This window comes from Diadema antillarum, unplaced genomic scaffold, assembly GCF_040938485.1.
Source record: "Diadema antillarum isolate AM-2024a unplaced genomic scaffold, OU_Dant_1.0 seq00001558_RagTag, whole genome shotgun sequence".
NCBI lineage: Eukaryota > Metazoa > Echinodermata > Echinoidea > Diadematoida > Diadematidae > Diadema > Diadema antillarum.
In genome coordinates, this window is record NW_027272284.1 from 1,426,892 (window position 1) to 1,446,410 (window position 19,519).

Here is a 19,519-nt window from a genome sequence, read left to right on the forward strand (position 1 = left end):
CGGCATGAATGGTAATACAACTCTTTGTAGCTTAGTCTGCGGTAACTAGGCCACGTTTGCAAGAGCTGTCACCAGTCAGGCTGGGGCCGTTCTTCATCAGCCGCCAGGGACGCAGCATGAATAAAACAGCTTTCACTCCCTTTCCCTGTCTCTCCAAGCACCTCTCTTCATCCATCTTCATTTCTCTCCTTCTTCATCTACACTCTATCTCTTTACTACTTTCTCTATCTCCATCAATAAAAATGATAATAAAAATAATGAATATCATTTATAAAGCGCTTATTACAAGGTTTTTAAGTGCTCAGCATCCCAGAGAAAAATTAGAGAGGAGAAATTTAGTCATGGAGTAGATAGTAAGATGAAACACAGCACATAATACATACTACAGACATTGTACATTGTAACTTATGGAACTAACATAACATCAATCTATCTTTAACTTCCTCTTCATCAAGCTATTAATCCATTCTTCTCTTTTTATCTCTCTAGAGGTCTTTAAATAAATGTTCTCTCACTATGTATCTTTCTCCTTTTCTTCATTATCAGCTTTTCCCTCTCTTCCCTTTTCTAAATCTTTCACTTCATTTTGTTTCTCTGAGCTACAAATATTCTACTCTCAATCACTTTCTTTCTTGTTCATTCTTTTCCTCAATCTATCTCCCCATCACCTTTCTTTTTTCTGCATTATATCTAAATGCATTTACACTTGTACTCATTTCATATTGTTTTTCTCAACATCTCTCTATCTTTTTATTTCTTTCAGTGGCATTGTTGAGAGCGATGCTGCCAAAGCTCCTAAAATAAGTTCTGTTTGGGTTCATGTGTCGCCATGACAATGTGGATTTGTGTCTGCCTTGTGTGCCAGTTTCAGATATCGTTAGAACATATTGCACTGCGACAAAGATAATCCAACCATCATCCTGTAATACACACAAATATTAGAAAACTGTAGTCTCTATTGTCTACGTTTCACAAAGTGGGAGATAAGGGACAATTATGGATGTTTTAAGGACACCTTAAATCATGGTTTCCTACCTAAAACAGCACAAAACTAAACTGTGACTTTTATATCTACCACATGGACCTCTTTGGTAAATTTGGTTCTGAAATGGAAATACTGCTGTATTACATGTCAAACACTCAATGAGTTATTATTTAATGACAAATTGTCTTTAATGTGATCCTCTCTCTCTCTCTCATTCATTTCTCTATTAATGAAATTCACCTTTTTGAGGCTCTCAGCCCTTTCTACCACAACTGGCAACATATGCTACATAAAAGATTCATTGCCTTGGTTAAATATGCATTAAGAATTGTCCTTGATTTGTAACGTATTTGAAAGAAATTAAAACACCAGATTACTTTTTACATTCTAAACCTGATACAAAACACATTAGAGTCTGAAAATAAGACTATATTTGAGAAAAATGAGGCATTTAAAAACATAACAACAGCCAAAAGTAACCTCACATGTTGAAGGTCAAGCAGTACTCATCTTGTGTCAGTCAAGGATGCCATCTGAAGGGTTAAACAACCCTGATGACCATGTATAGTCTTCCATCTAGCACTTGTTTTGCAGAAAAAAACACAACTATAATGTACAACTGTATTAAAATTATAGCATTTTTGCCATCCAGGTCAAAATGCAGTCCTGAGCAATGCCTTCTATGCTAAACCTTGAATAGGGTAACAGATTTGTGGTTACAGGTGCACAATGAAGTTTGAAAAATTGTATGTTCAGTAGCCAAGTGGACAAGAAAATTCTATGTCCTTACAGTACACTCGTTTCGATGGAAAGCCTTAAATGTGAGCAGGTTTCCCGGACTAAGGCAAAATTGAAGGGAAAGGCCAATTATCATATGTCAATAACACTAATTATGTGAATGGACACTTAATGACCAGTTTGCCTTCATCATGGTCCTTTCATCTCACACAAAGTCTTGATCAGAATGAGAGTCAACTGCAAAAGATAAAGTGAAGAGTCACCTGTTCATTATCTGTTAAATAGTACTCAGCCTTAGAATCACCTTCCGTAAAATTTGCTATAAACTCCATCACCATAAAATGTTCAGGTGATGGCAGAATACAATTTAACCCTTTCAGTATCACAACGATAAGAATACCAATGACACCATTATGGAAGATTACTGCCACGGCATTAAGAGATTTAATGGGATGTAGATTCTGGGTAAAAGCTAGGTGGACATGGGACATGCCTTGTAGAGGTCAGGACTGGAGGTGGTGATAAAAGACTGGTGATCATTTACTCATGACCCATTACCATGTGCAGCATACTGAATACGCCATGTATTTGGCGAATTTGAATTTTTTGCGAATCAGGACTTCCCGACCGTTTCATGAGTGGTTCAATTCACGATTACGGAGCGCCGTACTGAACAGAAAAATGTATACTTGTGCATCACATTCAAAATCGGATCAGAGTCATTATTTTCAAGTGTCTTTAATTTCACGAAGAGCACCTGACCCGCGTTATTTGCGAAAATAAAAACCTCGCGAAATATTCGGCGTATACAGTACTGAGGACAACTCAGGTATTACTTTCTACAGGAATGAATTACCACGTACATTGTATGGGACTATTTTGCCCTTCGTTGGGACCGTTTACCACCTGCAGTCGCTTACTACCTAAGAATGGGTAGAAATAGAAAACAAACCGTTTTTTTAGTATAAAAATCCAAGCAAAAGCTGCAAAACGAAAGTTGCACAACTCTACCTTGCTGCATACTGAAAGATGGGACATTCTTTCTCACATTGAATAGAAGATCAACATTGTGAAGTGAAGGAATTCTAAACAGGAATGGGCTGCAACTTCAAGAGGACTAGCTGTCCCTTTAACACCTTGCCCAGCTTACAAATCCATCATACCCATGGACACAGAGTGACGACAGTCTCTTTGTATCAAAGACGATAAGGAGATGACTGGAAATATCAAGCTTGTTCACACATGTACTGAGACATTAATATTTTGGCTGTACTTTTGCATTCATATAAAGTGTGTGAATGCAAAAACCAAGATTACTATCACCAGTAGTTAGGTAAGGTTTGCACCTATCAAACCTCCCTGATTAGCATGTTTTACAAACCACATTGACTTGTGCATTTCTTCTTTGTAAATAGCCAGTTTTGCTTTGTTATTTTGTTTGTCTGTTGTTGTTTTCCCCATGTGTGAACACTCCTCTGGTTTGACTTTAATACAAATGTTTCAATCCTTTATGCATCAACACAACATACAGAGGGAAGTCAAGTGTATTATACTGATATGCCATATAATTCGTGAGTACATTATTTTCACAAACTTTACAAGTTCCGAGTGTCATTCACGAATACCATTCTAACATACGAAAATACTTATCTATGGCATATGTACCAGCAATTACAAGAAGCAGTGGATCACGCATCCTTGTGACAGATGGTGAGATTTGCTCTACAAAACCAACTATTGTACAAGCTGTTATTTTCGCAATGGTTTAATTTTCATGATGCTTTAATTTTCACAAACTTTGCGAATCACAGTTGGACCCCAAATTCAGCACGTAAAAACATCACCATGCGATAAAGTATAAATAGTGCACCTAAGATGGCCTCTGTGTCAATTCGCGAAAACAACATCTTGCAAAAAAAGTCCATTAATAACCTCCTCACTTGCGAAAATATCTGTATATGAAAATAACAGCGCATACAGTATTTCTGCTTGCCTGAATGTATGTAAGAAAGCATTGTTATTCAGACCTTGGCTTTACAAAGCAACTTTGGGTGATTTTTTTTTTCACCAAGTTCGATCTTCACTATTTCAACACTGAATTGTTTGCTTCTAGGTTTAAGGATTGCTGCTTAGAAGAGTGGTCCAAAGCCCTCACCCTATGGCATAGATGTAAACGAGCCTATATCTAGACCAGGCCAGCTAAATGACCCAATGGCAAGCAGTGATTGATGGCATTTTACTGGGGAGACTGAGGACACACGACCCTAGAAAACTGACCGTCCACTCCCAATCAATTACGGCCAATAATCCCTCAATGGACAGGTCCACCACAGCAGCCATTGGAGAGCTGCCAATCTCTAAATATTAACCCTGACAGCATCATGGCCTCAAAATGCCATTGGTGTTGCACACAAACAAGTAGTCACTTGAAATGAGAGAGAGAGCAATAAATGACAATGCATACATAAATGTATGCATGTGGCACAAAGAAAGTGAATAAAACTAATGACATTGAGGAAAAAATATTCATTATATAAAATAATGGGATAAATCATTGGTTTCAAAGTAATTAGAGTATGCACACATAGTGCTCACACTTAATCAAATTTCAGAAATAGATTTACATCTATTAAAGAAACATTTTATTTTTTGATGATAACACATGTACACTGTATTTTCAATTAGTAGCTGACAGCTCTACAGATTGGTCATTGATTTCAGAAGTTTTATAAGAAACAAACAAATAAAATGAGGATTCCAAGGGCAATCTAAAAAAAGCCATATACATTTTTTATTCAAGCGTAAACAAATGAAATGAGGATTCCAAAGGCAATCTACAAAAAAGGCCATGTAAATTTTCTATTCAAGTGTGTCTGTCCTTTGATGAGTTGACAGTTCTAGTAGTAGTAGTTCTAACAGTTCTAGTTATAATGATGTGAGTGTAAACACACATCACACTGAATTCAAAACCATCAAAATCACAAAGCTTAAATTCTCCATGGTATTTGTATTTCAATAAATATTTGACTCCTACCAAACTTCTTCCCTGACGCCATGTACATCATATCTAAAGAAACTCTACATTGTAAATCAAAGTTTCTTTTCATATCTTCCTAGTTAACTTGCTCCAAACATGTTTTGATGAGATGTTTTGGCTAATAAATTTCCAAGGGAGCAATTTAGAGAGTCAAATGGCCCTCCATGGACCTCATTACGCCTACAAATGGGTGGAGTTATCCGCAGTAGATGGTGACATATTGGGGGGTTTAGGTTCGTTGTATGTTTGCACAGGAAGAGAGAGGAAGACGGGAGACTCCACAGCATGTCTCTGCCATCCAAAGATATTCTATTTCAGCAATAATGTGACAACGGTTCAAGCAAGTAACAAGAAAATGAATAACAGGGCTTGGTGATGAACCTTGCTTTGCTGACATCCTGTTTTGTTTTGTTTTTTCTTTGACTCTTTTATTTGGGGGGTGGAGGGAGGGTGTGTATATTGTTAAAGAGAATTTTTTCACTGAAACTCATGTTTTTTTAAATGGAAAATCTTCAATACAGCTAATGTGCAGTTTGATGCCAATCTATGGCAAAATAATGAGCAATAGACATTGAATTACAAGCTAACAAGCACTACCCATTAATACCCAGTTTAACTAACTGTAAATACCAAGCTGCTTTTTTTTGCACCGGGGTAATTCCAAACACAAATTTTAGCAAGACAAAATCATTTTGGTGTGATAATTTATGGCCCTGAGAATGTGAAACAATAAGGGTCCAAGGAAACATGATTTCAGCACATTGACAGTTTGTATCAAGACATATTTGTATCTGTACAAATCACTACAAGCAAAGCATTTAATCAGATGTGAGTATCAACAGTCAAATGAAACACAAAGGTGAAGAACCAGAAGTAAATTCAGTCAGAAACTCCCTTCTTTTGCTGAAAAGTGCAGAATTAAACCTAACAGATACCTGCCCGTTATCATGAAAATGTGTTTTTGTATAAACCATGTGGCTGGAGCAGTCTAATGTTTGCTTAGGAGTTTGTGGATGAGGTCATTTCTAGGAAATGGCGGCATTTTTTTCCCTCTGTAAGTGACTAAGAGGAGGCGTGTCTTTAAGAGACAGAGTGATATTAGCATGTTACATCACTCAACAAGGGACACTTAGGTGCCTTACGATGTTGCGTGTTGGAGCTATGGAGGTGCTAAATCCCCTCTTTTGCCTTCTTCATTCACTCCGAAGTTGATAACATCAGGGAATGTTGTATACGCACCATCTGTGAATATGTATGTCTGGTATGCATGAGTAAAGGCAGCGATCTTTCATTCTCATACCACTTACAGACATCAGGGACAGCGGCAATCAATGAAAAAAAAAATCTCTGTGATGTACAGAGCAGTATTCATCTGCTTGATCTCCTACCCTGAAGAAAAAATGTACTTTCTAAACTAGAAAAAATTGAAAATGGAAAGACGTCTTGCTACAGAAAAAAAAAAAATCACAGCAGCATTACACTATGACAACATCATTCAGCACCGTGTATTTAGCCCCCCCCCCCCTTTTTCAGTATTATCCTACACACATGTACAGGTAAATTCCTGAAAATATATTGTCTCGTCATAACAAGTGAGAAAGAAAAGTTAGTGAAGTTTACTGTCGATATACAGTTTTCCACTAAGATGACGTGCAGTACAAAAGTGACTATTATTCTTTGAAAGTACAGCAAAGCCCCTCCTGGGGGAAGTACCGGTACACAGCAAATGTTCTATAGTATCCACTGTATGCCCTTGATCTGGGGTAAGAATGAGTGCTAATAAAATATCCTGTTCAAGAGTGTGCCGCTTTATTTTTGTGTGCTGCCCTCGTAAGGCACTGAATTACCAATCGGTTCAAGGCCTGGGGGAATTTTGCTGCAGAAATGAGCACCTTGTCATCACTAGATTGGCACCTCTGCTTAAGTTTATCAAAATGTTGCAAATTTGGGACCGACATATTAATGTTGCCAATTCAATCATCATCCATAAATTTAGTGATTTACAGATCCATGTGTAATCATCCTGCTATCAAAATAAACAATGGTATATGACATGAATGGGAATCAAATGAGAGAAAAGTTATTATTCTATCAAATGAAATACTAGAATGAATGATAGAAATTGCAATTATAAAAGATACAGCATCAAACCATGAAACTGGGGGAGTTCAAAGGTTAATGTTCAGGAAAATTTGAGATCATCCTGTCTAATAATGAGCTTCCATTCCTTGAGGAGAAAACACGGCTAAAATGGGTCATTGGGCTACGGGCAATTGAATTAGCACTGATCAGTTGCGACGATCCACCGGGCAGCCAAGCGGGCAGCGGCAAGCTTTCAAAACATCTGTGGGGCAAAAATAGTCCGCAGATGGAGCACGGAGAGTACAGCGAGCATTCCATAAACACAGATTTAAAGGGTAAATGTCATGGATCAGCCTTAATTTCTCAAAGCTCTCTTCGCTTTCATAAGATTTCTTCTAAAATAACACTTTGCAGCAGAGCATAGCTCTGGCGAGTTGAACTGATGAACTGACTGTATAATTTATCTGATGTGTTTTGTGATCACTAAATATCACAGACATGATAATATTTGATCCATACAAGGACAAGACATATATGTGTCCTGTTTATCTTTGGGAGCAGTGATTTAAAAAGGTGCAAGATATCACGTGGTGCATACAGTACTGTAAAACATGATATATTCGTGGCATGAAATTTTTGCGAATTGGAGCTGACAGCCTTTTTCATGGCATGAAATTTTCGCGAAGTGCCACTGGCGGTCAATGTATATAGTGTAAACAAGAACTTTCGCGTGAATTTTAATTTCGCGAGCATTTTAATTTCGCGAATCTTGGCGCTCGCGAAATTCGCGAAATTAAAGTGCACGCGAAAATTCCTCGTTTTACAGTATACAGTATCTGTCGGTCAGTTGTGTCACAAAACATCCTGTCATAATAAAAATGTTGCAATAAAGCCTATAATATAAGGAGACATCACTGTTTTCCTCAATAAACAATAACTGTAGACGGTGTAGTCTGGAAAGATTTTTCTTAAACTACTATTCACATTTTGTATAATACTCAACACTGATTATACTGATTCAAATTTTTACATTGGTTGTTCCTATTCCAAAATCACATTTTAGAACTATTTTGAAGCACTAATGCTGGGTTTTTGTATCATCTGCAAATGGGAAATTGTGTCTTTAATATTTGAAACTTGCATGGGAGAATAAGATCACATTGGTCAAGCAAACATATAAAACACAACAGATAATAATGACAAAAAGAGAATGTTGGAGTCTCGTACAGTCACTGTCTCATTCAATCACTGTCAGCTAGTCATTGTTTCTTTTGTTTTTCTTGATTGCACATTGGTAATATCGCCTGATAAAGTGACAGACAAATATTGATGACATTTGCAGGATACACACATACAATTGTAGATCAGTTGTGGAACAGGAATGTGTGATAAGTTTTTGGTGGTAATTCTGTTCACAATCAGGATCTAGGATTTCTCTAATCAAGCACCCATTCCCAGCTCTACGATGTTGGTGATCCCATGGCCTCAGCAGAGATTTCCATTGTACAAGACTTGTAGTTTCAACATACCTGGTACATCCGTATTTTACAATATTTACACACAATGAAAACAATTACATGTACAGGCAATACAACCTGTTAGTGTACATCATACACAATACAAAGGGGTTAAAAAGACCCTGGGATAAGAAGAATTCAGTTGTAATTCTCTTAATTATAAAGTGAGGATTCAACAAGCACAACTATTATAATGTGAAAGACAAGGTTTTTCAGATTATCGGTCATCACACAATTAACTCTATCAACTCTTTATGCGCCACGTTTCCACGCCTAACTCAGTATTTACTTCTCCGCAAATGCACAAACGCCCAAACTGATCGATACATCGCTAAATGCCACAGTGCATTGAAAGCGTTTCTCATGATTCCATTTTTGTCATAGCTTGCATTTTATATGGTGACTGACTATGAAGCAGTATTCCTTGAGAATGGATTTGCTAGTAAATTCCAAGTTTCTGTCACTGTTTTGTGTGCAAAGGTCATGGCTCTACAATAATGTAGCTACCAGTCATTTGAAAGAAAAATAATCATACTGTACATTTGTGATGCAATTTACATGTATAGAGGCAAAACCTGGCAGTTTCTCTACAATTTCGCTCATTACATGTCCAGGTTAACAAAAATTTATGCAAGTTACTTAAATCTGAAAAAACAGAATGTTTTCCCAAAGCATGCCTGCATTGCTGTCTCAAAATAATGTGGCAAACAGGGGGTTACAGTACAGCACATATTAGGAGTAAATACTAGGTCAGAAATAAACAATACAAGACCACAGTGGAAAATGTACTTACACAACACATTTTAACCTTCTAGACCATACAATCAATGATCTCTCAATCATTGGGAATGAATCCAGCCACATCAAGTACCCCCCTGCACAAATGTCTGGATTTATATACAATATATAACAAAACAATACAACATACCTTTATTTCTAGAATATTTTGTATCACTTACAGTATAAAACAAGCATGCACCTGTACTATTAATAAACCCTTTTCCTTTGAAATGTTGTATTGTAATTATCCATCTAGATTTAATACAAGGCATGATCTGTTCCCATTTAGCAGTGGTCTATAAACATGTAGTATTTACCAACCCATAGAGATCCACAATAAAAAACAAACGGTCAAGAAAGGAAGCCTCATCAAATATTGATCTACTTGTCCTTGCAGGGCATTACAAAAGATATTGCCCCCTACTTGCACACCACAAGCAAAGCAGCTAGGCCCTGTACTTTAATGAAGCAAGCACCATTTCACACTATTTGCCCAATGGTAAAGTTTGGCTGCCCAGGGCAAGCAAACAGGTGAGTTTGTAGCACCAGGGAGGTGAGAACCTCCCTGCTAGCATCAAGATACCACCTTGGTAGCACCCTGCCTTGGATATGATATAACCATTTATGGCTGCCAGTTTACAGTACATCCATTTTTTTTTCCAGGTGGGAAGAAAAAGACTGGTCAATGCTATGCTTCTGCTTCATATCATAGCAACAGTAGAAGGAAAATCTCAATTTCTTCGGTTTGAAATTACCAACTCTCTTGCCAGGTCTCATTTCCTTCTTCCATCTCTTCTTTCATCTTCCATACCAATTTGTCCTGTCTATTCTCTTTATTTCTTACTTTTCTTCTTATCTCTTTCTTACAGATGGACCTTTATTTTATAATTCAAACCATGTACATTGTATTGATAAGCTTTTTCACACAGTAATCTTTTTTGGGGTGGAAGACGGGACCTACAATTCAAGCTGTGCTTTTATAGGTCCCCCACAATTCATAATCAATTGCATAGTCACCTTTTGTTGAATTTAAAAGCATGAATTTTGATTAAAATATCATTTACATCATAAGACACAAAATGACAAGGAATTGTAATAAATCAATCATTGTTAATCAGTTATATTTGTTTCTTTGTTTTTGTGAACATAAAAGTGTAAGGAAATTCCAATCAATCAATTAATCAAATTACATTTAACCAGTTGAAGACATGAATATAAGAACGACCCAAGTCCAATTTTTGGCCAAATTCAGTTTGACATGGGAAATTGTAGCTTATGCACGGACTCATCTTGTGTATAAATGATAAATCCTAATTACCCCCGGAAGTGCCTGAAATACACGAGTTAAATCTTATATGAATGTAAGAATGAAGGACTTGGGTCATTCTTACATTCATATTAAAGCACCCTCTCTCGTCCTTCTCTCATCTCTATAGCAGAATATCATATGAATCAAAGAACGACCCAAGTCCGTCACACAAAATGGCCTCTCCACAATTAATGTAAATGTTAATTGTCATAATAATATATGTTCTAATTTGTATATACAACGTTGCCTTCCCATCACAGTTAAATAAAATATTATTGGACCAATACAAAAGATATGAAGTTTTTTTAAGTTTACTCGAAATGGTCTTCCATGGACTTGGGTCCTTCTTATATTCATATACTCAATTGTGGAGTGGAGGTGCTTTCCAAATGTTGTGTTTGGCTCGATTCTGGGTACATGCACTACAATCTGAATGGTTTAACATCTAAAACATGCTAGAGAAGGCAGAGCTTACTACATTGTGTGACCTTCTTTCACTGCCATTGACAAACCTTATAATATGCTTTTTGCATTTGCTCTTGTACGTGTGCATATTGGGAAAGTACTGCATGTTCAATAGACAAGACATAGCATTTGTGACACAGCTGTCGTATAAAATAGTCATTGCTTGCAGTTTTATGGTCGATGGGGGACCCATTTAAGTGTCTAAACACTCTCTACAATATAATTCTAATCATGTTTAGAAACATACTTCAGAGACATGATTATAACAGAAATTCCCCAAAAAAAAATATTGGAGTGTGGCTTGAAATTGTTCGACACGAAATTTACTATGAAGTAATGCGATAGAATTAACAAGAATGTATGCCATTTTCTGGCTTCAAAATGCTAGTGTTGCATTTTTTTCTAACCCCTTGAGGACAGTTTGATTTTGCTACAACACGCATCCCATAGATGCTTGCCCGAGTATACTTGGGACTCATCCTCAATGGGTTGAAAGAATTCAAATTAGTTTTTAATATCACCCTGCACTATGTTTGACATCTGAAAGTATGATACAGCAATCTATCATGGTCAGGCAGATTGTGGGATTACTAATCAAGAATGCAATAATATATTTTATGTCAATAAACCAAGTTGGAAAAGATTTGTGTGTGTGGGGGGGGGGGGGGGCAAACTGACCTATGGGCACCTTCTGCCATAATAGAAGTAGCTGCCTTGATGGATTGAAAGACTGAGAGGTCAGGAGACTGTTTGGTGTAACCATGGCAATGCATCATCCTGACTACCCCTGGGGTGCAGTGAAATCCACACCCTCTGGAACTATGCACAGTGTTCATGGAAATATGTACTCTTTCTGACCTCCCCTCCAACCCTACTCTTTGCAATAAACTGCATGTTCACATGCCATGCCAATCAAAGGCTAAAAGTGATACTGAGGACTTTGTAGAAAGAATAAACATTGCACGTGACCATGATGACTTAAAAGTATACAAACAGTGAATGGTCACAAGTGCAATGTACACAAGGTTTTGCATGAGGCAAAAGACAAGACAATTTTCAAATGAAGCAAATCCGAGTTGAATACTACTAGAGCATCTCATCTTTTACCAAATGTAAAATCTTGCTTCATGGTATTAGTAAGGCTGTTCACTATTTTGTTTTCTACAACACTTTGGACGTCAATATCCAAATGTGGCCTACACCAATTCCTGAATATAGTGCAGAAATAACCCACTAACAATTTTTCAAGAAAAGTAAATGGTTGTATCAAGGAACAGTCGGAAGAGGAAGTCATACGCTGGAATCGTTGATTGTTTATCGATGACTGTGAATGCACTTCAGTACTTGTAACTGCTTTTAAAAGTGCACTGCAAAAATAAGCATTAATAACATCAGAGGAGTATGATTGATAGTGCAAAACTATGAATTTATCATGGAAGTATTTAAAATGTAGGAACCTAAAGGGAGGCCGTCAGAGCATATTGGGACAATTACCCTGCTACCCCTGCTAAATACGGTTAGTGACTGGGTTAGAGTAAAGATTAGGGCTAGGGTTAGGTTTAGAGTTACGTTTGGGGTTAGAATTTAGGGTTAGGATTAGGATAGGGTTAGGGTCAGGGAAGGGTCTGGGGTAATTGCCAAGGGAGTAAAATTTGTCCTAAAATCCATCAGAGTTCAATATCTAATAACTATGACAACAAATTACAATGGTACTTTTTAGCAAATGTCACTTGATGAACAATCGACCAGTCGGTTGGCCAGAATATTTGTAGGTGTATTATAAAGGGGCATTAACTCTCACAGGACAATTATAGAGTAAAGCATGATAGACATTCTACTGTATGCAGTCTAAAATTTCAGCGCACAAAAATCTTTTGAATGGACATTAGCTTCATGTTGACTCAAAGACAAAAATTGCACTCACAGTCAGCCATAGTGTAAAATCATCACACCATTTGCGAATTCATTGACAGAGGAGAGTTTTTGTTATTGTTTTTTTTTGCTTGTTGGATGCTTATAAAAATTACATGCAAAGGGTCATTATGTCAAGAAATTAGTCTTCAATCCAGATGCAACATCATCATCTTGAGAGGTGCCACATTGTATCAGTAATAAAGACATGCAAACATCAAGAAATCTTCAATTACCTGTAGCAGTCTTTTTTTTTTTCTCTCTCTCTCAAATACATTAGAATCAAACTGTTGGCTTCTTTCACTGATATGCGACATTCTCCCTGTTACCTGAAGTTGTAACTTTAGTCCATAAAAATGGACAAGAATACATAATACTGTACTCAGACCATGACACCAGGGTTCTAATGCACTGAGCTACATGCATGAATACACAGAAATGGATACCGACAATGGTCGATAAGCAACAAGTGTGAAACAAATCCTTCACTGAACCTTTCATCTAGAGGTATAGGAAGATCCCTGCACATCAATTAATTGTTTGGAACTGACAAGTGACTGCAAGGAGCAAGACTTACAAGTAAATATGTCCTGATATGACTGAGCCTGAGAGGAGTATCTTGTTCCAGCACAGAAGAGTGGGAGCATTTGAACAGATTTATAGCTGTATCACCAAATAAGGATCAAAGTAATTACGCTGATTGAGGTTTCCTAGTCAACAATATCTAAACATACTGGGTACAATCTCTCCCTCACTGTCTCAAATCTCTCCCCTTCTTTTTTTTTTTTTTTTTCTCTCTCTCTACACCACTATCTCACACTCTGCCAAATTACTCCTGTTTATAGTGTGGGAATTCCTACTTCCATGTTTGCACTGCAGACATCTGTTGCTGCCGTGCAGACTGAAGATCAATAGACAAATCTGATTAGAACAAAAACAGTGGTAATGAGAGGCGTGTGCACACACACTGGAGGAATATGCTCTACTTAAGTGATGTGTATGTAGGATCGTTTAATATGTGTGATTTAGAGTTTGTGCTGACATGTGCTTGGGTGTGATATTACAATAAAACACACAGTATACCGTTACCGCATTAGAGCAGTGGAAGCTACATCAAAGAAGAGCTATTGAGCATTGGTTCACCTACCTAAATCTCACTTTTGTACATCTGTATATCCAGCCAATTATACTGAATCATGATAACTAAAACTAGCAAAATAACACATGGGGTAAGGTCAAAACTTATGCAAAAAAAAAAAAAAGTCTTTCAATCCACTGTGAAAAAGGCCTTTCAGAGCAATATGAATTCTACAGAAGAGAAAGAAGAAGAAGAAAAAAAAGGAGCACCATAATCAGCCCAGAAGTATTCATGAATAATGAAAGACAAAGGTTGAAGGCAGGGCACTTTACAGTATCAAACTTTAAAGGAATTGTACAGTTATGGTTGAGACCTAATTTTAGGTTTCTGACATTTTTTGGTGAGATAGTGAGAAACCTCTTATAAAATGTGAAAGAGCATGCAATTCTATGAGGAATTCAACGTTTATTTGATGAAAATTGGTTTTGAAATGGCTGAGATATCAAAAAAGAGCAATTCTAATAAAGTGTGGGACCCATACTTTATTACGATCGCTTTTTTTTACTTTGTTTTTTGATGTTTCAGTCATTCCAAACCCGATCTTCGTCAAATAAATTTTGAATTCCTCTTAAAATGGTATGTTCTGTACTATATCTTCAGTGTTTTCTTGGTATCTCGCAAAAAGTTAAAAACCCAATTCTCATCTCCACCAAAACTGTACTCTCCCTTTAATCTAAATCATAGAATTTAAGAGAAACTTGTAAGTTCATTCAAAATAACACAATCTATGTCTACTGTTTACTTTTACACAATATTTTTGCGGCATGAAACTGGCAAAGAGAACAGGGAAAAAGAAAAGTATAAAAAATGTGCTGAGAATCCCAACGAAGATGTTACTTTGTCTTAAGATACGGGTATTAACAGGTAGTAGCTGCTACTTTAATTGAATAAAAGCTACATGTAGAAACTTGTACCGAAGAATTTGAAGTTACTTTCCTGAAAGCCACCGACATGTTTTATAATTTCTATACACTGGCTGCACTCTCATTGTCTCATCTCAGAGATAAATCATTAAACAAAGTAACATGATCACCAAATCAGAAGATATAAAGGTAAAGATGACCTGTGGGTATGTTACACGTATACATGTAGCACACACTTACTACTCACAGTTCTAAACAAAGCTCAAGGTTGCTCGGAACAGATTGGAGCACACACTCTGCTCTATGGAATAATGCAGTCTGACCGAGAGCCTGTCTTAAAGAAAAAAGAAAAGTATTCTGATGTTCATTCTCCCCTTCCCCGTACCAACTGTCACTTTACATGATGTTTTCATTCACAAATCATAGATACTGTAATTACAATTTTATTTTTGCATATATACAGATATTTTCGTGCATGAGGAGTTCGAGACATTTTCGCGAGTTGTTTTCGCGAATTGACGTCGACGCCAACGTAAATGCACTAGCACCCGAGCACATCGAGACATTTTTGTATTTTGTTGAATTTGCAATCCAACTGTGATTCGCGAAATTTGCAAAAATTAAACCCTAAAATTGAATCAAAATGAAGTTAATTAAAATGGAATATCAACATAGATCCACTGTGACCTTGCAATGTTACTTTTTCTGCTGACCATGGTCTTGGTAATAGACTATCAGCAAGATATTGGAAATGATGTCAGACATTTTAACAGTGTTTAATTTGAAAATCAAATAAAAAGGTAAATATTTACCTTTTCTTTGCAAACTGAACTCCGGGTCAACAGTTGGGATAGCACTAAAGTATTTACTCATTCTCCCTACAGTTTGTCACAGAGAGGCAGTATACCATTGTACAGCATGCAAGTAAATGGGCAATGGTCAGAAACAATTTCAATCTGAAATCAGTTGAATACAAATCAAAAGGGGGACTCATTGTGTACAGATTGCAGTTTTATGTGTCCCCAACATGTATAATGTACAGTTGTAGGGTTTTACTAGAGGCATGGTATACGTGCAGACACTATCGCTGATTTAACGGCTGCCGTGAGGTGACAACGCTGTGAAACGAGTCATAAATGACACCGTTGGAGGTTTCTGGAGAAGGGCGGGACAATAAGGCTGCGTTTCTCTGAACTCAATGAAGCGTTGACAATGACTGCATGAGGCTATTGTGCTCCAAGCGGCAGAGTGCAATTGCGGGCAACCTGCTATCATGGCATTGTGGCAACCGGCCACAGAAGAGGAGTCACAGTATGATATCAACTTGATATCACGACATTATCAACTATCTGAAACTGACAAATAACCCTTTTATTCTCATCATGACAATATTACATCAACAGAGAATGAGCACAATCAGTGTAGTGTTATACAGTCTGGAAAGAGGAGAGCACATTACTCTTATCATTATTCATCCTTTCCAATGTTCCACACATACAACAAATACACAGGATAGATGGGTCGTTTTGCATCTATAGAGCTTTGCCTGTTAACATATGCTGCTGATGATGCGGTTTAATATGAAATATGTGTGTGTGTGTGTGTGTGTGTGTGTGTGTGTGTGTGTTTTCAAATTGACATCCAGAGTCAGAAATTAATGTATTTGCTATGTGTGATGGTCTAGAGAATAACAAATCCAGATCAAGTCTGCATTTACAGCAATTCAAATGTGAGCACGTGCAGGCTGTATAATGCATAATGCATGCTCTGAGGTGAACCACTGAGTGGTATAGGGAAGGAAGTACATACTAGTCCGGGTACTACAAACTACATGTATTATTTGAGGATATTTTCATCAAACAGACAATAAGACGTACAGTATCAGAGCATACAAACTTATAGAAGTATGTAAACTGACGTGACATATGTCCCTGTCCCACATTTACATTGTGATAGTGAATTTGTAAGAGTCTATCATTATTACCATTATCAAATTATTTTATCATCATCATTATTATTATTCTAGAAGTGTCTAGTTGGGATTTGGAACACAGAATGAATATGACTAGCACAGCCTATCATCATGGTGCTTCACTGATCAGTCTGTCACTGAACTTGAAGCCAGCTAGCTGGATGGGAGCCTTTTTATCGACATCTTTAATACTCTTCGTAGATTAGTGCAAGAAACTAGGTCTTGCATGCTGGAGCTTTCAACAAAGTAGAAAGCTCAGAAGAGCTAGATAATTCATACATGTAGGCCTAATTCTTATCTACATCTCCCTCTATATAGGCCTAACGTTAGAGCAAATATTTACCAGCATCCAAATCCAAAAGTACTTTGACATTGCTCCAAGACTCAGACCAGGGAGGTGTATAAGAAAAGGAGATACAACTCCTCTCCTTTGAATGATGCGCGGCACCGCCAAGAAGTTATGCGCTTAACTACAGGTGGATATCAGGTGCTTTGACAAAAGAGAGCATCAATAATTGGGACTAGCGCTCTCACATCTAGAAATACTTGCCCATACTGCATTTCGCTCTCTCTCTCTTTCAATAATATGATGGCAAAAATGAATTTGTGTACAACGTGGAGCAGCGAATCAAAATGCAATGTAAAACTGACAATTTTAACAGCAAATAGTTTAAAAGCACGCTGGAGCACGCTTCAGCGGAGTACATTATTTGAAAGATCAAAATATCCCAGATTAAAGGATAGAAAACTATGCAGGAATGTGCGCATTATAGAAAAATATTAGGTTTTTAAGAGGGCCTAATTTTCATTTCATTTCGATTTGCGCGTTGCGAAGAAACTAGAAATTCATGTTTATAATATTGAATTCTTTCCTAAACTACTCTTAATCAATTCGAGTATTCCATTTAAAATTTTACAGGGGAATAAAGCTTGTAATTCAAGGTAATTCAATGAAAGGTGAAATGCGTTCTACGTCTCTGAGCTTCGCCTTGCAACTAGAGCGGTACAGAGCATGACATCAAAGCGTATGGTGGAATGATAGACATCCCATTGTATTCCACACTTTGAAACCAAACATGTGTTTGCATGAATTACGAACGAGTTGTCTCTCCTTTTCTTATATCTCCCTGCTCAGACTGAAGCTGGATACAGACTCATGAATTCCTTCCATAAACATGAAAGTCTTTCTCAGGGCCTGGACCATGAATTTTAATGTTTTTACAGTTAAAAAAAAAAATAAAAAAAAATGTCACTTGCATTCGTCGCCGAGAATTCCGCCCATAGTATAGTTTGCACATGGTACAGTACTCGTGAGTCAACAATCTGAGGTGGGGATATTTTCTGTCTTGAGTGAAATGAAATTTAGTTGAAACTGAGGCCCTGAGGGACATTTTCTAAGATTCACAGTAGACCCCCTAAAGTTGCAATAACGTTTTCATTATTTCAATCAAAAAGTGGTCGATGAGTAATAAGAAGGTTCAAGAATATCTAGATCTACCGGTACCTGCTACTATTTTACAACCCATAGGCTATAGAAAGTAGATCTATTTATTTACCACTAAAAAGAAAAAAAAAAGAGTGAAGAGTGAGCAAGAGGATTTCGAGGGAAAAGAGGGCCTTGGGCTTGGTCTTTGTATCGTACGAATCTGCTAGTGCAGTGCTACGTGTACGCAAGGCCCACCGGGCCGGAGAAGCGAGCGGGACGGCCGGGCACGGGATCGGGAGCGGCACGGTGGACCCGGGTGTACTGCTGACTGCTATATTACAATGAACAGCGAAGCATTGCACCAACAAAATCCCACTTTCAACGAAAGCAAAATTTCACTTTCAACCACCCATGCAAGAAAGAAGCATTGGTTGTCTTACCTTCCTATCGTAGAAGTTGAACATGAACACTGCAATCAGCAGACAGCGATTGATCAGGAGGTAACAGAATTACGAGATAACCGACTTTCTAGTACGGGTAGCTTCCCGTTACTCGGACGCCATATTGGTTGGTAACGTCTGATCTAAGCGATCGGAATGGAGCAAAACTGCCGCGGTACGCCATTGGATAGCGCACGTCAAACAACGCTCATGATTGGACAATTGTTCAGACTGCCACCTGTTTCACCTCTTTTGCCAAAGTTCATTAGAGCGTGGTCGTGCGAAATACCAGGACAGTGTACGTTGTACATGTATGTAGTTTGCCGGAACACAACTCACAATTTACCATCACATTGAGTTCAGTGTCTACATCTAAAAGTAACATAAACAAGTGGTAATGTGAAATCCGGGATGTAGGATCCCATTGCAACCCATGGCAATCTTTGTTACATCCTTTAACATCGAAGATAAAAAACTCAAAGCGTGCGACATTCAACGTTAACTATGGTGCAGGTGTCATCTATAGAGACACGCCCTTGTTTGGGCCGGGACAAAGTTTCGATTTTCGGATGATGAATCATAACGAAAGCGCATAGCATCGAATCAGTTTTCAGAATAGCTTTCATCCCTAATATCTCAGCACATCGAATCCTGAAAGAGATTCCGCCGCAGATATAATAAGCATGTCTTCATTTTCTTAGCACCTGTGAATTCAACTGATATTCTTTATTAACGAAATTCATTACGAGTCAGTTAAGTCATTAAATCTTCACTAACTAAACGTGTCGAAAAAATGGCATTTACACATTTTAGCAAATCTTGAATCTTATAAAAATACTTGCAAAATTACGGAAAA

At 37.5% G+C, this 19,519-nt stretch overlaps 1 long non-coding RNA gene across 1 annotated transcript in view; it reads right to left on the reverse strand.

Moving 5' to 3' along the window:
- LOC139710721 (uncharacterized) overlaps nt 1-18,791 on the reverse strand; it is a 39,248-nt gene extending 20,457 nt beyond the window's left edge. Inside the window, exon 1 of the long non-coding RNA XR_011709474.1 lies at nt 18,664-18,791. This is a non-coding gene — a long non-coding RNA (uncharacterized lncRNA). The remainder of the gene's footprint in view (nt 1-18,663) is intronic.
- Between the last annotated feature and the right edge of the window lie 728 nt (nt 18,792-19,519).